We start from the raw sequence: 20,321 nt of genomic DNA on the forward strand, positions 1-20,321 counted from the left end.
GGAGCGCGCACCGCCTCTCCGCCCTTCCTACCCTCTTCCGTGGGCCTCTCGTCTATGCTTGGCTCCGGAGACTCCATTCTGCTAGTCTTCTGGTGGTTTTCTGGGTTATTTAGGCAGGTGTGGGTGGAATCTAAGTGATCAGCAGGACGCGGTGAGCCCAGCGTCCTCCTACGCTGCCATCTTCCTCTGGGCTCTGGTTTTTGTTTTTTTTTTTAAGGTTTCTTTCGGTATTTAGGAAGATTTACACTTTTTGTTCTAATTGTTACCTTCATACACTGCATGTGTGTTTATATGTATGTGTGTATTTTAGGAAATCTTAAATCTGTTTTCTTATTTAACCTTTACCATCTGGTTTGTCCATTTTAAGTGGTATCTTAGAATTGCCACTTAATATTTATACAATAGGGAATGATCTTATTCTATCTTCTCTTTCTCTCTTCACTCATTTTTAGTTTTATTCTTTCTACTTTGTCAGAATGTATAACACTCACACCCATGTCCCCACCACTGTTTTAGTTCTGGATCTACAATTAAATATATTAAATTCTAAGAACTTCCTAACCTTTTTCATGTTCAAAACTGTTTATCACTCTGATACTTGAAGGACAAGATAACTAGCTTGAACTTTGTTTCCTGGAGTTTTCAAAACTCAAGGAAATTCTTTCATGTTCAAAACTGTTTATCTATCACTCTGATACTTGAAGGACAGGATTACTAGCTTGAACTTTGTTTCCTTGAGTTTAATGTTTTTGTATTTTTGAGAGAGAGAGAGAGAGAGAGAGAGAGAGAGAGAGAGAGAGAGACTGAGACCCCGAGCAGGGTAGGGGCAGAGAGAAAGGGAGACAGAGAATCTGAAACAGGCAGGCTCTGAGCTATGAGCACAGAGACTGACACAGGGCTTGAACTCCAGAAGAGCAAGATCATGACCTGAGCCGAGGTCAGACACTTCACTGACTGAGCCACCCAGGCGCCCCTCCTTGAGTTTTTAAAAATGGGATCCTACCGGTAGTTTTCCTTGGTATATTGTTCTTGAGAAGTCTGATGTGAGCCTAATTTTTTATTATTATTATTAGTAGTAAAGTCATCTCCTGCTCACTCTTTACCCCAGAGGGCAAAAAAAAAAAAATTGTCTTTGAAGTCTAATATTTTCCCTAGTCTTTAAAATCTAAAATCTAATAAAATCTAATCTGACTCAGAGTTCATTGTTCTGAATCAATCTGTCCAAGGTGGGCCCTTTTAGTGTGCAGATTTCAGTTTTTCTCTTACTTCTGAAAAGTTGCCTTGAATTATGGCTTAATCGTTAGTTCTGTTCCATTGATTTCTCTTCTGCAGGGACTCTAATTATAAATATGTTGGGTCTCCCTTTGTCTATATTGCATTTCATACACTTTCTTTCTCAAGCTTTTTACTTCTTTCTGCCTCTCATTTTCATTATTTTTCTTGTTTTCTTTCCTTTTATCAATGCCTCTTCCATCAATACCCCTATTAGTATGTCCTCAAGTTTATTTATTTTTTATTTGCTTGGGGTATTTTAATAGTTTCCCAAAACTTCCAGGGAAGATAGTGAAGTAAGAGGATCCTAAGCTCACCTCATCTCATGCATACAGAGAGATAACATCCACATCAGTATAAGTAACCCAGAAAACAACCTGAAGACTGGCAGAGCAGACTCTACAGCTAATTGTAGGGAAGAGGCCACATCAAAGATGTGGTTGGCAACCAAAATAACTGGGAGACTGTCTGTAGGAGGAAGTGACGCCACAGGCACAAAAACAGAAAGAAGATGCCTCATTAGGCATCTGAGGTATGGGAGACCTGTATTGGGAAGAAGAAAACCCTCGTAACATATGGCTTTGAAAACCATAGGGTCTTAGCATTCGAGTTCTTACAATCAGTGAGGCTTAAAAACTGGAATTCTAAAAATCAGTGGGCTTTGCTCCAGGACAGCATGAGAGAAACTGAGTCCCTGCCCTAAAAGAGAGAGTATAAGAAAGAACCCAACTTAGATATAGACTAGAAGCAGCAGTTTGAAAAACACCTGGGGAAGATTCATTTACGAATCTCAGAATGTATGCTGGAATGGCAGGGATTTTTAGGAGACTTCTCTAAGAACAAAAAAGCTAGAGAACACAATTTCCTCCTCCCTCCCCACAGCCTAGATACAGGAAACACTGGGGGAACCACTAGAAACACTCCCCAACTAGCCTGTTAACAGAGTGCTCTCCTGTGGACTTGCCCTCCCCTCCCCCACTCCAACAGGCCCTAAGCAGAAGTCAAAGCAGTGCCACAAGTGTGGCAGTGTGCAAATGTCCAAGCAGCCCCAGCAGGGGCAGCACCACTCCAAAGTAACTCCTGCCCTACACAGAGTGGAAGACAACCACGCACACCAGTCCCACTGCAACCCCAGCAGTGGGTAGAGGTCAGACATGGTCTGACTGTAGATTCCACCCACCAACGAAAGCTTCTCAGAGGACAACACAGAGATAGCACCCTGCAGTTTAGTGATACTACATCTTTGACAAACACCTAGTCTGACTCAAGGTAGCCCCGGACTGGCCCATTAACAACACAGGGACTGAAGAACCCTATCTGCAATAGGCAAAGAGAGCCATTTCAGAAGACTGGACTGAAGGCACATGTGGCTCAACCACAACAGTAGGGCACACGCAACATACTCAGGAGACACCCCTGGAGTGAACAGGGGACACTGCAGGGCATTATAGGACTCGTCTTCATAAGGTCACTATTTTCAAAAGCAGTAGACATAGCTGGCTTACCTAACACACAAGAACAGAGTTAGTCAAAATGAGGAGACAAAAGACTATGTTCCAAATAAAAGAACAGGACAAAAAACAGCAAAAGAGCTAAATGAATTAGAGGTAAGTAATAAGCCTGCTAGAGAATTTAAGGTAATCGTCATAAAGATACTCACTGGACTTCTGAAAAGGGTGGAGGACTCCAGTGAGAACCTCAACAAAGAGAAAAACATAAAAAAGAACTAGTGAAAGATGAACTCAATAACTGAAATCCAGAATACACTGGAGAGAATAAACAATACACTAGAGGAAGCAGATGGATCAGTGACTTGGAGGACAGGGTAATGAAAAACAATCAAGACACATAGTAATTAAATGGCAAAAAGTAGTGATAGAGAATTTTATAAGCAGTAAGAGAAAACAGTAACATACAAGGGAAGCCTATAAGGCTATCAGCTGATTTTTTTTTTTTTTTTGGCAAAAACATTGCAGGCCAGAAGGGAATGGCACAATATATTCAAAGTATGGAAAGAAAAAACCCTACAGCTAAGAATACTCTATCCAGCAAGGGTAACATTCAGAAGAGGAGAGATAAAGAATGTTCCAGACAAACAAGAGTTAAAGGAATTCATCACCACTAAACCAGCCTTATAAGAAATGTTAAAGGGGACTCTTAAGAGTAAGAATAGTAGGAAGCATAAAAGCAGTAAAATTAAATATATCTATAAAAATCAGTCAAGGGATTCACAAAATAAAAGGATGCAAAGTATGACACCATATACCTAAAACATGGGAGGGGGTGAGGAGTAAAAATTTAGTGCTTTTAGAATGGGTACAAATTTTAGGGGCAATCTACTTAACATAGATTGCTATATGCATAAGATGTTATACATAAATCTAATGGTAACTACCAATCAAAAACCAGTTATAGATAGACAAAATATGAAGAGAAAGAATCTAAGTATATTACTAAAGAAAGCCAGCAAATTGTGAGAGAAAAGAACAAGAAAGGAACAGAGAACTATAAAAACAACCATAAAACCAGTAACAAAATGGCAATTCAGGGGCGCCTGGGTGGCTGGCTCAGTCGATTGAACATTCGACTTCGGCTCAGGTTATGATCTCAAGGTTCATGAATTTAAGCCCCACATCGGGCTCTGTGCTGTCAGCTGGGAGACTGGAGCCTGCTTCAGATTCTGTGTCACTTTCTCTCTGCCCCTTCCCTGCTCCTGCTCTGTCTCTCTCAAAAACAAACATTAAAAATATTAAAACAAAATGGCAATATGTATATACCATCAACAATTACTTTGAATGTAAATGTACTAAATGCTCCAATAAGACACTGGGTGATGGAATGGATAAAAAAGCAATACCCATCTATATGCTGCCTACAAGAACCTCTTTTCAGACCTAAAGACACATGCAGACTGAAAGTGAACTGATAGAAATGCATTTATCATGCAAATACAAGTGAAAAAAAAAACTGGGTAGCAATACTTACAATCAGACAAAATAGACTTTAAAACAAAGACTGACAAGAGTCGAAGAAGGACACTAAATAATCATAAAAGGAACAATCCAACAATGTGTAACAACTGTAAATATTTATGTACTCAGCATGGGAGGACCCAAATAGATAAAGCAGCTAATAACAAACATAATGGAAGTAACTGATAGTAATACAATAATAGTGGGAGATTTTAACACCCCACTTACATCAATGGATAGATCATCCAAACAGAAAAGCAACAAGGAAATAGTGGCTTTGGATGACACATTGGATCAGGTGGATCTAACAAGTTATATGCATAACATTCCATGAAAAAACAGCAGAATACACATTCTTTTCCAGTGCATGGGGAACATTCTCCAGAATAGATCATGTGTTAGGACACAAAACAAGTTTTGAAAAATTCAGAAAGACTGAAATCATACATCTTTTCTGACTACAACATCAAAAAAACTAGAAATCACAAGAAGAGATCTGGAAAGAACACAAACACATACATGCAGGTTAAATAACAGGATACTAAAACAATGGATGGGTCAACCAAGAAACCAAAGAGAAAATCAAAAAAACACATGGAGGGAAATTATAATGAAAACACAATGGTCCAAAACCTCTGGGATACAGCAAAAGCTGTACTAAGAGGGAAGTTCATAGCAATACAAATCTACCTCAAGAAGAAAAATCTCAAATAAGCAACTTAACCTTTCATCTAAAGGAGCTAGAAAAAGGACAACAAACAAAACCCAAAACCAGTAGAAGGAAGGAAGGAAATAATAAGAATTAAAGTAGAAATAAAATAGAAACTAAAACAAAACAAAAACAAAAAAAACCCCAAAAAAACAACACAAATAAAACCCCCCCAAAAACAAAAACAACAAAAACAGATCAATGAAACCAGGAGCTGGTTGTTTAAAAGAGAAATAAAATTGATAAACTTTTAGCCAGACTTAACATAAAAAAAAAAAAAAGACTCAAATAAACAAAATCAGAAATGAAAGAGAAATAACAACCAAAACCAAAGAGAAATAACAACCAAAACCATAGAAACACAAAGGATTATAAGAGAATATTATGAAAAATATGCCAACAAATTGGGCAACCCATCTGGCTTAGTTTCTTTCTTTTTTTTTTTAAATATATGAAATTTATTGTCAAATTGGTTTCCATACAACACCCAGTGCTCATCCCAAAAGATGCCCTCCTCAATACCCATCACCCACCCTCCCCTCCCTCCCACCCCCCCATCAACTCTCAGTTTGTTCTCAGTTTTTAAGAATTTCTTATGCTTTGGCTCTCTCCCTCTCTAACCTTTTTTTTTTCTTCCCTTTCCCTCCCCCATGGGTTTCTGTTAAATTTCTAAGGATCCACGTAAGAATGAAAACATATGGTATCTGTCTTTCTCTGTATGGCTTGTTTCACTTAGCATCACACTCTCCAGTTCCATCCACATTTCTACAAAGGGTCATATTTCGTTCTTTCTCATTGCCCTGTAGTACTCCATTGTGTATATAAACCACAATTTCTTTATCCATTAATCAGTGGATGGACATTTAGGCTTTTTCCACAATTTGGCTATTGTTGAGAGTGCTGCTATAAACATTGGGGTACAAGTGCCCCTATGCATCAGTACTCCTGTATCCCTTGGGTAAATTCCTAGCAGTGCTACTGCTGGGTCATAGGGTAGGTCTATTTTTAATTTTTTGAGGAACCTCCACACTGTTTTCCAGAGCGGCTGCATCAGTTTGCATTCCCACCAACAGTGCAAGAGGGTTCCCGTTTCTCCACGTCCTCTCCAGCATCTATAGTCTCCTGATTTGTCCATTTTGGCCACTCTGACTGGCGTGAGGTGATATCTGAGTGTGGTTTTGATTTGTATTTCCCTGATGAGGAGTGACGTTGAGCATCTTTTCATGTGCCTGTTGGCCATCCGCATGTCTTCTTTAGAGAAGTGTCTATTCATGTTTTCTGCCCATTTCTTCACTGGGTTATTTGTTTTTCGGGTGTGGAGTTTGGTGAGCTCTTTATAGATTCTGGATACTAGCCCTTTGTCCGATATGTCATTTGCAAATATCTTTTCCCATTCCGTTGGTTGCCTTTTAGTTTTGTTGACTGTCTCCTTTGCTGTGCAGAAGCTTTTTATCTTCATAAGGTCCCAGTAATTCATTTTTGCTTTTAATTCCCTTGCCTTTGGGGATGTGTCAAGTAAGAAATTGCTACGGCTGAGGTCAGAGAGGTCTTTTCCTGCTTTCTCCTCTAAGGTTTTGATGGTTTCCTGTCTCACATGCAGGTCCTTTATCCACTCTGAGTTTATTTTTGTGAATGGTGTGAGAAAGTGGTCTAGTTTCAACCTTCTGCATGTTGCTGTCCAGTTCTCCCAGCACCATTTGTTAAAGAGACGGTCTTTTTTCCATTGGATGTTCTTTCCTGCTTTGTCAAAGATGAGTTGGCCACACGTTTGTGGGTCTAGTTCTGGGGTTTCTATTCTATTTCATTGGTCTATGTGCCTGTTTTTGTTCTGGCTTAGTTTCTAGAAGCATAAACCCTCCCAAAACAGAATCAGGAACAGACTGATTACTAAACAGTGAAATTGAATCAGTATTCAAAAAAACTCCCAAAAAACAAAAGTCCAGGACCAGACAGCTTCACAGGTGAATTCTAACAAACACTTAAAGAAAAATTAATATATGTTTTTCTCAAATTATTCCAAAAAATAGAAGAGGAAGGAAAGCTTCAAATTTATTGTGAGGCCTGATTACCCTGATACCAAAACCAGATAAAATGTCTTTTGTAAAGACACTACAAAAAAAGAGAACTACAGGCCAATATCTCTGATGAACATAGATGCAAAAATATTCAACAAAAAATTAGTAAACTATATTAAAAAATATATTAAAAAATCATTCACCACGATCAAGTGTATTTACTCCCAAGATGCAAGATCGGTTCAATATTTATGAATCAGTCAATATGATACATCACATCAATAAGAGAAAAGATAAAAACCATAGGATTATTTCAATTGATGCAGAAAAAGAATTTGACAAAGCACAAGATCCATTCATAATAAAAACCCTCAACAAACTAGGTTTAGGGAAACATACGTCAACATAATAAAGGCTATACATGAAAAATCCACAGCTAACATCATACTTGACGGTGAAAACTGAGGGCTTTATCCCTAAGATCAGGAACAAGACAAGAATGTCCCTTTTCCCCACTGTCATTCAACGTAGCACTGGAAGTCCTAGCCACAGCAGATAAGAAAAAGAAGTAAAAGGCATCCAAACTGGTGATGAGGAAGCAAAACATTCACTATTTGCATGTGACTTAACACTACATATACATAACCCTAAGGACTCCACCAAAAAACTATCAGAACTGATAAATGAATTTAGTAGGGTGACAGGATACAAAATCCACATATAGAAATCCAATGCATTTCTATATACTAATAATGTAGTGGCAGAAAGAGAAAGTAATAAAACAATCTCATTTAGAATTGCTCCAAAAATAATAAAAACCTAGGAATAAACTTAACCATGGAGGTGAAAGACCTGTACTCTGAAAACTATAAAACACTGATGAAAGAAATTAAATATGACACAAAGAAATGAAAAGAGATTCCATGGTCATGGAATGGGAGGACAAATATTGTTAAAATATCCCTACGACCTAAAGCAATCTACAGATTTAATGATATCTCTATCAAAATACCAAAAGCATTTTTTACAGAACTAGAACAAATCATCCTCAAATTTTTATGGAACCACAATAACCAAATAGCCAAAGCAATGTTGGAAAGGAAGAACAAAACTGGTGTTAACACAATCCCAGATTTCAAGATATAATAAAAGCTGTAGTAATCAAAACAGTACGATACTGGCAAAAAATTAACACATACATAGGTGAATAGAACAGAATAGAAAGACCAGAAATAAACCCATGATTATATTGTCAATTAATCTATGGCAAAAGAGGCAAGAATATGCAATGGGAGAAAGTCTCTTCAACAAATGGTGTTGGAAAAACTGGACAGCTGCACGCAAAAGAATAAAAGTGGACTACTCTTTTACACTATACACAAAAATAAAACCCAGAATGGATTAAAGATCTAAATATGAGACCCAAAAGCATAAAAATCCTAGCAGAGAGCACAGGTAGTAAAGTAATTTCCCCGATATTGGTTTTTCTATGTACATCTCCTAAGGCAAGGGAAAGGAAAGTAAAAACAAACTATTGGGACTATACCAAAATAAAAGGCTTCCGCACAGCAAAGGAAACAATCAACAAAACAAAAGACAACCTACCGAATGGGAGAAGATATTTGCAAATGGTATATCTGATAAGGGGTTAGTATCCAAAATCTATAAAGAACTTAGAACTCAACACCGAAAAACCAAATAATCTAATTAAAAAATGAGCAGAGGACATGAACAGACATTTCTCCTAAGACATACAGATGACCAACAGACATATGAAAAGATGCTTGACATCACTAACCAGTAGGGAAATGCAATCAAAACCACCTGCCAGAATGGCTAAAATAAAAGATGCAAGAAACAACAAATGCTGGCGAAGATGCAGAGAAAAATGAACCCCCATGTACTGTTGGTGGGAATGAAAACTGGTATAACTACTGTGGAGAACAGGATGGAGGTTCCTCAAAAAATTAAAAATAGAATTACCATATGATCCCATAATTCCACTACTGGGGACTTAGCCAAAGAATAAGAAAACACAACCTTGAAAAGATACATGCAGCCCTATATTTATTGTAGCATTTTTTTTTTTTACAATAGTCAAGTTATGGAAGCAATCCAAGTGCACTGGTGATAGATAAATGGATAAAGACCTCACACACACACACTGGAATATTACTCAGCCATAAAAAGGAATGAAATCTTGCCATTTGCAATATGGATAGATATGTGAGCATAACGCTAAGTGAAATAAGAGAAAAACAAATACCATATGATTTCACTCACATGTGGAATGTTAAGAAACAAAACAATGGAACACAGGAAAAAAGAGACAAACCGAAAAACAAGACTCTTAAATACAGAGAACAAACAGATGGATACCAAAGGGGAAGTGGGTGGGGGTATGGGTGAAAGAGGTGAATAGGATTAAGGGTATACTTACTGTGATGAGCTCTGAGTATTGTACAGAACTGTTGAATCATTATACACCAGAAACTAATATAACATTACAGGGTACATTAAGGGTGGTGGTGGGTGAGTGGGTATTGAACCTGTGTGCCTCGTTTCTCTTTAATCTCTATAGTACACTTATTTTCTCCTTACATCCTCCTTTCCTCTCACTGTGATGGCTCCAAGGGGCACCATCCTTTATCTCTCCCAGAGCAATGTTTCTCTGATGCTGCTTGTGGCCTCTTTCACACACCTTCGCTATAGCTACTGCTATGAATTCCTAAGTCCCAGGCCTGTGTTTGTATCTCCTCAGCTGTGTGGGGGATATTTTCTTTCTGAAGGTCATTCTGCTTGCATGTCATTATAAACCTCTGATTCCTTTCTTCTCTCTTCACTATCTCTTAAGCCTCTCCTTGCCCTACTCTCCAGACTCAGAGGTTTGTAGCAGTGACAGAAATATTGTAACTTGTTGTTTCTTTCCATACAAGTAATTTAAAATTCGTGGTATTATCTATGTTATACTAATGCTGAAGGTGTGAGTTATACATGGGTTATGCATATGTGTGTGTGTGTATGTGTGTGTGTTCCTTTTCAATCTTATGGCTTTTGGGGAGGATGTGTGGATTTACATATGGACAGTTGTCATGATCTTCTAGACCCAAAAGCTCATCTCACTTAATCCTTATAGTAATCTTAAAAGATAACTGTAATTACCCCAGTTTTACAAATGAGTAAGCTGAGTCTTAGTGAAACTAAAAACTTGCCCAAAGGCACATAGCTAAATATGAGAACCAAGATTCCCACCAGACTGTGACTCCAAAATTCAACTAAGCTCTTTCTACTATACAACACAACCGTCTCAAATAAGAAAAATCCCTTTTCAGCCCTCTCCCCAAGAATTACAGGCTATTTAGTTGTGTTGGTAATTTGAAAATAAGTAATTTGGGAGATTTTATATTGACAGCCTATTATGAGACCTAAAAACCAGAGCCAACCATGCCTCCCCATAAAAATAACAGAAGTAAAAAGGCAGAGTGAAAAACAGTAAAACAAGTTTATAGCAAACATCTGCCATCCTAACTCTTTTCCTCTCTGTAGCCTAATAAATCTAAACCTGTATTCTATTGATAGATGTTTTGGGGGTTTTACCCAAGCTCTAAAAACTACCAGTATGCTATCAAATACTGTATCATCTTTCTGATTCAGGCCTCTGTCTTGAACTTCAGACCCAAATATTCAAGTGCCAACTAAACATCTCCTAGTAGACGGATCAACATAAAGTGATGGAACACACTAGGTTCCTCATGGAAAACAAAGGGAACACAAACTTGTTCCTCAACATGTATTCCCTATTATAGCAAATGGTGTGCTGACAGTTTTCAGCTGGTCACCCAAGCCAGAACTCTGGGAGTCATCCAAGATGACTCTTCCTCAAGTGCTTTTTATAAATGGACATTAATCACCATTTATTGTATCTCCTAAATCACCCTCAAATTCATCCCATATTCATCGGGCCCACAGTCTAAGTCCATACTCTTATCATTTCTACTCATTTTAGGAACTTCCTATCTAAACGTAGTATCCCTAGCTTCAACTCTCATCACCACTACCAAAAGACTGCTCACAAGCACGTGTATAGGTTATACACACACACATACATTCACAAATTCTGCTAACTTACTCTCTTCTTTTTAGAAACTCAATCCATCTTTTCCAGAGTTGCCAGAGAAATTTTCTAAAATACCACAAATCATATTATTCCAATGCTTAAATTCTTTAATGGCTCCTCACTGCCTACCAAATGAATTCTGAGCTTCTTAGAAGGATTTATAAACTCATGATCTTTCCTTGTCTATCTCCTCACATACCTGATGCTACATCAAGTATTTACTTATCTAAATAATATCTGAATGTCTACCATAAAACAGGCTCTGGGATGTGCTCCAGTGATACGTAAGATAATGCTGTTGGTCCCTGTGCTTTCCACGTCAACAAGGACAGTTCCTTGAATGTGTGATGCTGAGTTCTACTTCTGTATCCTGCACATGCTGTTCCTTCTACCTGGGATGCTCTTCCCCATTTTCTTCATTTAGCTAACTTTCATCCTTATCTCCATCAGGAAGCCTTTGGTTACCTCCTCTTCTCTAACTCTGTGCACATTTATCAGCGTTCATGTTATTGTATTGTAACTGCTTAGCATTCCTCATTTCCACGGGATCCTTGAATGTAGATACTGTGTCCTTAGGTGCTTCCAAAATCCAAAAGATAAGAGCACCTATGATAAAGTAAGATTTCAGTAAAGGCATGCTGAATGTTGCTGAACAAGACATATTTCATTCAGCTTACCCCACTATCTAGCAAGTTTGGTAGACCGAGCACTTTTGTTCGTGCTCCAAATTGGTCGTTAGTTTGAGCAGTACTTGCCTATTTATTTAGTTGGTTTATGCTGTCGTCTGTCAGCCATTAACATTCTATTTTCTTTTCTATTTTTTGCGAGAGAGGGACAGAGAGAGAAACTTAAGCAGGCTCCATACCCAGCACAGAGTCTGACGCACAGCTCGATCTCATGATCGTGAGATCATAACTGGAGCAGAAATCAAGAGTTGGACATTTATGTTTAACCAACTGAGCCACCCAGGTGCCCAAACATTCTATTTTCTAATAATTATATCATTCAGAGGAAAGAGTTTGACTATTTTCCAAGAATATAAGAACTGGGATTTTTTTGGGGTGAACATTTTGTTGAAGAATTATATACATATACAAAGGTGTGCTAATCATATGCATTATACCTCAATGGCTTTATACAAGTTAACAACACTCATATCAAGAAAGAAAAGATTATCAGCATTTCAGAAGCCTCCTCTTGTATCTCCTTTCCAGGTGCTACACCTCACCTCTCACTAAGGGTAAACAGAATTCTAACCTCTAGCATCACAAATGAGTTCTACTTTTTAGTAGTTTATATAACAGAATCATGTAGTATGTGCTCGGCTATTTAGTTTCTTTGGTTCAACATTATATTAGTGAGAGTCATCCATTATAGACTGGATTATGTGTATGGTTAAAGTACTTGCCAGATATTAGCAAGTGAGTATTTAGACAGCTGTGAGCTATGCTCTTAGGCTAGCTTCTTCTACTATTAAAATTATTCCAAATAGCATGGAGACATCAGCCAAAAAAAAAAAAAAAATCCCTAATTATATATGGTAAAAGAAAGTAAATCATCAAATCAGTATTGGATCTCCTTAGGGACCAAGCTCTAATGTAGGGAAACAACCCTAAATGGGCCTTTAGTCATATAAATGAAGAACTCTCTTTTTTGGACTGGAGAGGATAGTCCCTGCCTCTCTGATATGGACATACTTTTCATCCTGCCTGAGGTTCAAAATACCACATACCAGGCTGCCCTCATGCCTGGATATCTTCCTAACCCCACTTGTGCTCTGACATCCCACAATAAGCCATGATCCCTGTGGCTGCCCTCCTCACCCCAGCTGGCCCCCAATATCCCATGCTAGCCTGCTTCTCACGTGGACATCTCTTCGCTCAACTTGGGCTGTGACATCCCAAGCCTGGCTGTCCGTATTGCACCAAAGCAGGAAAAGAAAGAAGGGCTAGTGTACTGGTTCTCATTCTGGGACAATTTCCCCCCAAGGAGACATTTGGCAATGTTTGAAAACATTTTTGATAGAAACAACTGGGGGGGTGGGACGATGTTGCTGGCATCTAGGCCAAAGATGTTGCCAAACCTCCTACAATGCACAGAACAGTTCCCTTGACCTCACACCACCCTGCCCAACAATGATAAATTATCTGGCCCCAAATGTCAACAGTGCTGAGGTTGACAAACTCTGGGATAGCAGCACCTTTTAAAACCTAGAATATGGGTATCTTCTTACTGAGCAATTCCAGAAATATATTTTATAGAAGAAACTCTTGCAATAATGTCTGAAGATACAGTTAAAGATATTTACCTCAATGTTGTAACAGTAAACAAAAGAATAAAAACAAAATGACCTACATTTCTACCACTAGAGGATCAGACATACAAATGTTGCTTGACATATAGTAGGTATTAAAAATATTCATTAAATAAATCAAAATATGAATGAATGGATAATATGCCCATAGTGAAATAATGTTCAGAAGAAGTAGGTCTATATTTAATGACATGGAATAATGTCTAGAATAAGAATTAAAAAATGAAATCATAGTACTACACGTATGTATATTTTTGTATGTGCATATATGTGTATAAATAGTGTAATCCTGTTTTTTAAAAATATATACATTAGTATATATACTGCAAATAAGTGGAGAAAAATATACTAAGCCGTTACTAACAAATATCTCTGGGAGGCAGGAATATAAAGGAAATTTTTATTTCTACACTATAAATGTCTATAATTGTTTGGCATTTTTACAATATACAGTAAAACCTTGGTTTGTGAGCATAATTCATTCTGGAAACATGCTTGTATATCCAAAGCACTGTATATCAAAGTGAATTGTAATCACTTTGTAATTACAACATGCTTGTAATCCAAAGCACTGTATATCAAAGTGAAATTTCCTCATAAGAAATAATGGAAATCCAGATGATTTATTCCACAACCCAAAAATATTCATATAAAAATGATTACAATATTGTAATATAGCACAAAATAATAAAGAAAATACACAATATAAAGAAAAATAAACAAATTAACCTACACTTACCTTTGAAAACCTTCATGGCTGGTGTGAGGGAGACAAGAGAGAGGACGGTTATTATGTAGGACGACTTTCACTATCACTAACGGAATCACTGCTATCTACTGGCTCAACGGAATCTTTCTTTTCATGCAACTTTAACAAGGAACCTATCCAATGACCTAGAATGAAGCAAAGCATTCCTAAGCTTACTCTTGTATGGAAAAGCAAAGGACTGCCCATAGGTGCTTTGAAGTGACAAAAAAATACACTAGTGCCAGTTGTGGGCACCTTCCAAGGTTCTGAAAAATCACTGATTTCTGCCAAACACCGTGGCCTGAGACTGAGAGCATCTGAGTATGGGAGATGATCACCCACAATCTCGAAGTGTGAGAGAGACAGTGGGGGGTGGGGGGGGGAGAGAGAGAGAGAGAAAGAGAGAAGAACCATTGGCTCAGCTGTGATCATGTGATGTTTAGCATCCCATACCACTCGTATTGCAAGACATCACTCATTTATCAAGTTAAAATTTATTAGAAATGTTTGCTTATCTTGTGGAACACTTGCAGAACAAGTTACTCGCAATCTAAGGTTTTACTCTAAATGTTTTAGTTTTATATTCAGTGTGATGGTTAATCCTATGTATCAACTTAACTGGGCCACAGGGTACCCCAGATATTTGGTCAAACATTCTGGGTGTTTCTGTAGGAGTGTTTTTGGATGAGGTTAACATGTAAATCAACAGACTGAGTAAGGCAGATTGCCCTCCATAATGTGGGTGGGCCCCATCTGATCAGATGAAGGCCTGAATAAACAAAAGGGTTACCTTCCCTCAAATAAGAGGGAATTCTGCCTGATGGACTTTAAACTGGAACATTAAGCTCTTCCTGGTTGATGGCCTCTGAACAGGGACACTGGCTCTGCAAACTTGCCAGCCTCTCTAATTTTGTGAGCCAATTCCTTGTAATCTCTTTGTTTTTGGAGAACCCTAATACCTTCAGGAAAAAGAAACTGCTAGATGACCACCCTATTTCTACTCTCCTCATATTCCTTATAACAGAATACCAATTTATTCAGGGTAGCAATATACTCAGTTAAAGGACTATTTCTAGTCTACTTGTGCATCTAGGTTCAGTCATGTGACTGAATTTGGGTAACAGGATATACTGCAAATTATTGGTGGTACAGCTCTTTGACTTTTACCTCTTTTTTTTCTGCCACCTATATGCCTTGAGCTCTTGGAGATCTCTTGGATCAAGTCATTTACTATAATATTGTGATTCAGAATGTTAAACAGAAAACCACAGGCCCAAGATGGAGTCACTCATACCAGACCAAGTCACCAAACTGGCTTAATACCTAACTTAATGCAGTTCCAATCTCCCCCAGAAATGCAGTGTTGTCAGTCAGAAATTTCCTCTTCAGAAAAAATGATGGAATCTGTCTCTTGGGCCCTCTCCATCCCCCAAAGGAAGATGAGATAATCCCACCTACCAAATGAGATCCTTGCCCTTTCCTCTAGGGGAAGGGGACCAAGCCTGAAATAACTCTTTTCTTTGGCTAGTAATGTCTTGCCCCACACTCCTTCCTTATAAAAACCTTCCATTTTGTACAACTCCTGGGATGTTGCTGCCTGATTCACGAATCACTTAATAAAACCAATTATATCTTCAAATTTACCCAGCTGACTTTTGTTTTTTGTTAATAATAAGAAATACATATTTGGTCTTTGTCCTTGTTTCTGGCACAGAGCTCCTAAAACCCTTGGAATTTCATGAGGAAGATAAAGGTATCTTTTCTTATGTTCATGAGGTGGCTTTTGGAATGTCCCTAGATCACCTAAAGATGGGCTGGTCACCGGAGTTGGAATTTTCAGGGCCACCCCCTCACCTCCTGGGAGAGGGGCTGGAGGTTGAATCAATCACCAAAGGCCAGTGATTTAATCAGTCATACCTACGTAAGAGAGTCTACATAAAAAGCCAAAAGGAGGGGTGTCTGGGTGGCTCAAAAGGTTGACTCTTGATTTTGGCTCAGGTCATAATCTCTCAGTTCGTGGGTTCAAGCCCTGCGTCGAGCTCTGCTCTGACAGACAGCCTGGAGCCTGCTTGGGAATCTCTCCTTCTCTTTCTGCTCCTCCCCCAGCTTGCACATGTGCTTTCAATCTCTTTCTCTCAAAATAAATAAACTTTAAAAAATAAACCAAAAAGGATAGGGTTTGGAGAGCTTCTGGATTGGTGAACATGTGGACTTGTGGTAAGAATGGTGCACTGAGAGCATAGAAACTCTGCATCCCTTCCCACATAACTTGCCCTATGAATCTTTTCCATTTGGTTGTTCAAAAAGTTATACACTTTTGCAATAAATAACTATAAACAGTATAAATAAAACAAATAACTGTAATAAACTAACTATTGGATACTAAGTAGAACATTTCTCTCAGTTCTGTGAGTCCTCTAGCAAATTAATCAAACCCAAGCTGGGGGTCATGGAAACCTCTGATTAATAGCTAGTCAGTGAGTACAGGTAACAATCTGGGCTTGTGGCTGGCTTCTGAAGGGGAGCTGGGAGAGGAGACAGTCTTGTATGACTTAGCTCTTAACCTGTGGGTTTTGATACTATCATTGGGAAGACAGTGTCAGAACTGAGTTTAACTGTAGAACAACCACAGGTAGCATCCCTGCAGAATTGCTTGGAATCTCCCCCTTCTCCCCCCACCAGACCACCACACATGCACACACACACACTTGGAACTGGCTCCAGGAGCCTAGGACAGAAAGCTGAATAACAACAGAAGGGCCTCTGTCCCTGATTACAGTGCAACTACCACACAGCCCTGAACTGTAGACATTCACACTTCTTTTAGGTGGAAAGCAATAAACCTTTTTGTGTTTAAGCCACTTTTACTTTGGCTTTTTAAAAATCACACACAGCAGGGCACTTGAGTGGCTCAGTTAAGAGTCTGACTCTTGATCTCGGCTCAGGTCATGATCTCAAGGTCTGTGAGCTGGAACTACTCGTTTGGCTCTGCACTGACAGCACAGAGCCTGCTTGGGATTCTTGCTTTCTGCCCCTCTCCCACTCATGCTCATGGCACTCATTCTCTCAAAAATACATGAATAAATGTTTAAAAAAAAAGTAAGTAACAGAATCTCATGGTGACATGGACTTGCACAGATATATATTTAAAATGTCACCTTACTTTGTAGTTATAGAATGGTGAGATCTGGATACGTCTGTTAAACAGACTATGTGGTTAGGGACCAGAGAAAAACTTTTCACAGGATAATGCATGTAAAGAATATGTTATAACTAAATTAGCAAAGTATTACCTTTTCACTTATAACAACACTCACTGAAAGCAATTTTAAACCTAATATAATTAAGACTAATACTTGTAATTACTACCTGCCTATCAGAAAATAGGAAGTAATTATCCAAATTATAACTTTTACGCAAAAAAGAAAGGTCTTTACTAGAATCATGTTCACTGCAGCATTATTTACAATAGCCAAGATATGGAAGATATGGAAGCCACCTAAGTGACCATCAAAGGATACATGACTAAGGAAGATGTGAGATCGATCTCTCCCCCCCCCCCATACACAATGGAATACTATTCAGCATAAAAAAGAATGAAATCTTGCCATTTGGGTCAACATGGATGGACCTGGAGGGCATTATGCTAAGTGAAATAAGTCATACAGAGAAAGACCAATACTGCATGACCTTACTTATATGTGGAATTAAAACAAAAACAAAGCAAGCTCATAGACGCAGAGAACAGACTGATGGTTGCCAGAGGTGGGGAGTGGGTGAAATGGATGAAGGGAGTCAAAAGGTACAAACTTCTAGTTATAAAATAAATAAGTTATGAGGATGTACTGTACAGCATGGTGACTGTAGTTAATAATATTATTGTACCAAACACCTTGTTTCATTGTGATTCACAGATACTGCATTTTCTTCACAGTTTGAAGATCTGCGGCAACCCTATGCCGAGCAAGTCTATCGGTGCTATTCTTCCAACTCCATTTGTTCACTTTGCGTCTCTGTGTCAAACTTTGGTAATACTGCACTATTTCAAACTTTCTTATTATTTCTCATTATTATTATTTCTCATCATTATCCTATTTGTTATGGTGATCTGTGATCAGTGATCTTTGATGTTACCACTGTAATTGTTTTAGGACACCATGAGCTGCACCCATATAAGAAGGCAAACTTAATTGATAAATGTGTGTCTGACTGCTCCACAGATGGCCCATTACCCATCTCTCTCCCTCTCCTCAGGTCTTCCTATTCCCGGAGATACAGTAATATTGAAATTAGGACAATTAAGAGCCCCACAATGGCTTCTAAATGCTCAAGTGAAAGGAGGAGTTGCACATCTCCCACTTTACATCAAAAGCTAGAAAGGATTAAGCTTTAGTGAGGAAGGCCTGTTGAAAGCTGAGATAGGCCAAAAGCTAGGCCTCTTGTGCCACACAGTTAGCCAAGTTGTAAATGCAAAGGAAAAGTTCTTGAAGGAAATTAAAAGAGCTACTCCAGTGAACATATGAATGGTGAGAAAGCAAAACAGCCTTATTGCTGCTATGAGCAAAGTTTTAGTGGTCTGGATAGAAGATCAAACTACCCGCAACATTCCCTTAAACCAAAGCCTAATCCAGAGCAAGGTCCTTCCTCTCTTCAATTCTACGAAGGATGACAGAGGTGAGGAAGCTGCAGAAAAGTCTGAAGCGAGCAGAGGTTGGTTCATGAGGTTTAGGGAAAGAAGCTGTCTCTATAACATAAAAATATAAAGTGAAGCAGCAAGTGCCGATGTAGAATCTGCAGCAAGTTACCCAGAAGATGTAGCCAAGATAATTAGTGAAGGTGGTTATACTAAACAGATTTTCAACATAAAGTAACAGACTTCTACTGGAAGAAGACGTCATCTAGGACATTCTCTTGCTAGAGGCTAATGCAGTTGGTGACTCTGAGTTGAAGTAAATGCTCATTTACCATTCTGAAAATCCTAGGGCCCTTAAGAATAATGCTAACCCTTCTCTGCCTGTACTCCATAAGTGGAACAACAAAGCTTGGATGACAGCACATCTGTTTATAACACGGTTCACAGGATACTTTAAGCCCACTGTTGAGACCTACTGCTTAGAAAAAAAAAAAAAAAAGATTCCTTTCAAAATATTACTGCTCGTTGAAAAGGCACCTGGTCACTCAAGAGCTCTGATGCAGATGTATAACAAAATTAACATTGTTTTCATGGCTGCTAACACAACATCCATTCTGATCAGTCTACGGATCAAAAAAATATATAAATTTTTAAATCTTATTATTTAAGAAATATGTTTAACAAGGCTACAGCTGCTATGGTTAGTGATTCTTCTGATGGATGTGGGCAAAGTCAATAGAAAATCTGCTGGAAAGAAGTCACCATTCTAGGTGCCACTAAGAACATCGTGATTCATGGGAAAAGGTAAAAATATCAACACGAACAGGAGTTTCGAAGCAGTTGATTTCAACCCTCAAGGATGACTTTGAGGGTTCAAGACTTCAATGGAGGAAAGCACTGCACATGTGCTAGAAACAGCCAGACACGCAGAATTAGAACTGGAGCCCGGAGATGGGACTGAACTGCTGCAATCTCAGGATAAGACCTGAATGGACAAGGAGCTGCTTCTTATAGATGAGCAAAGAAAGTGGTTTCAAAATGTAATCTACTCAGGGTGAAGATGCCTGTGAAGACTGTGGAAATGACAACAAAGGATCTAGAATACAACATAAGCTTAGTTGATAGGGCAGCAGGACAGTTGGAGAGGACAGACTCCAATTTTGAAAGAAGTTCTACGGTGGTTAAGATGCTATCATAAGATAGCACTGCATGCTGCACGGAAACTGTCTGTGAAAGGAAGAGTGATGGACACAGAAAACTTCACTGTTGTTTTAGGGTAAGAAACCGCCACAGACACCCCAACCTTCAACAACCACCATCCTGATTAGTCAGCAGCCATCAGTATTGAGACAAGACCCCCCCCCCATTAGCAAAAAGATCACGATTCACTAAAGCTCAGATGATGGTGACCATTTTTTAGCCATATTTAAAATTAAGTTATGTACAGTTTTTTTTAAGACATAATGCTATTGCACACTTGACAGAATACAGTATTAGTGTAAAGACAACTTTTATATGCACTGGGAAATGAAAAAATTCAT

The 20,321-nt window shown here is 38.5% G+C and overlaps 1 protein-coding gene and 1 long non-coding RNA gene across 8 annotated transcripts in view; both read right to left on the reverse strand.

Moving 5' to 3' along the window:
- Positions 1-20,321, reverse strand: part of DDHD1 (DDHD domain containing 1) — a 107,643-nt gene that overhangs the window by 65,030 nt on the left and 22,292 nt on the right. The window lies entirely within an intron of this gene.
- LOC128316034 (uncharacterized) lies at positions 241-14,484 on the reverse strand. The gene is made up of 2 exons (XR_008299408.1): positions 13,972-14,484; positions 241-13,910 (listed from the first exon to the last, which is right to left on the reverse strand). It is a non-coding gene; the product is annotated as an uncharacterized LOC128316034 (long non-coding RNA).

The sequence above is a fragment of the Acinonyx jubatus genome, chromosome B3 (genome assembly GCF_027475565.1).
Source record: "Acinonyx jubatus isolate Ajub_Pintada_27869175 chromosome B3, VMU_Ajub_asm_v1.0, whole genome shotgun sequence".
In the NCBI taxonomy this organism is placed as follows: domain Eukaryota; kingdom Metazoa; phylum Chordata; class Mammalia; order Carnivora; family Felidae; genus Acinonyx; species Acinonyx jubatus.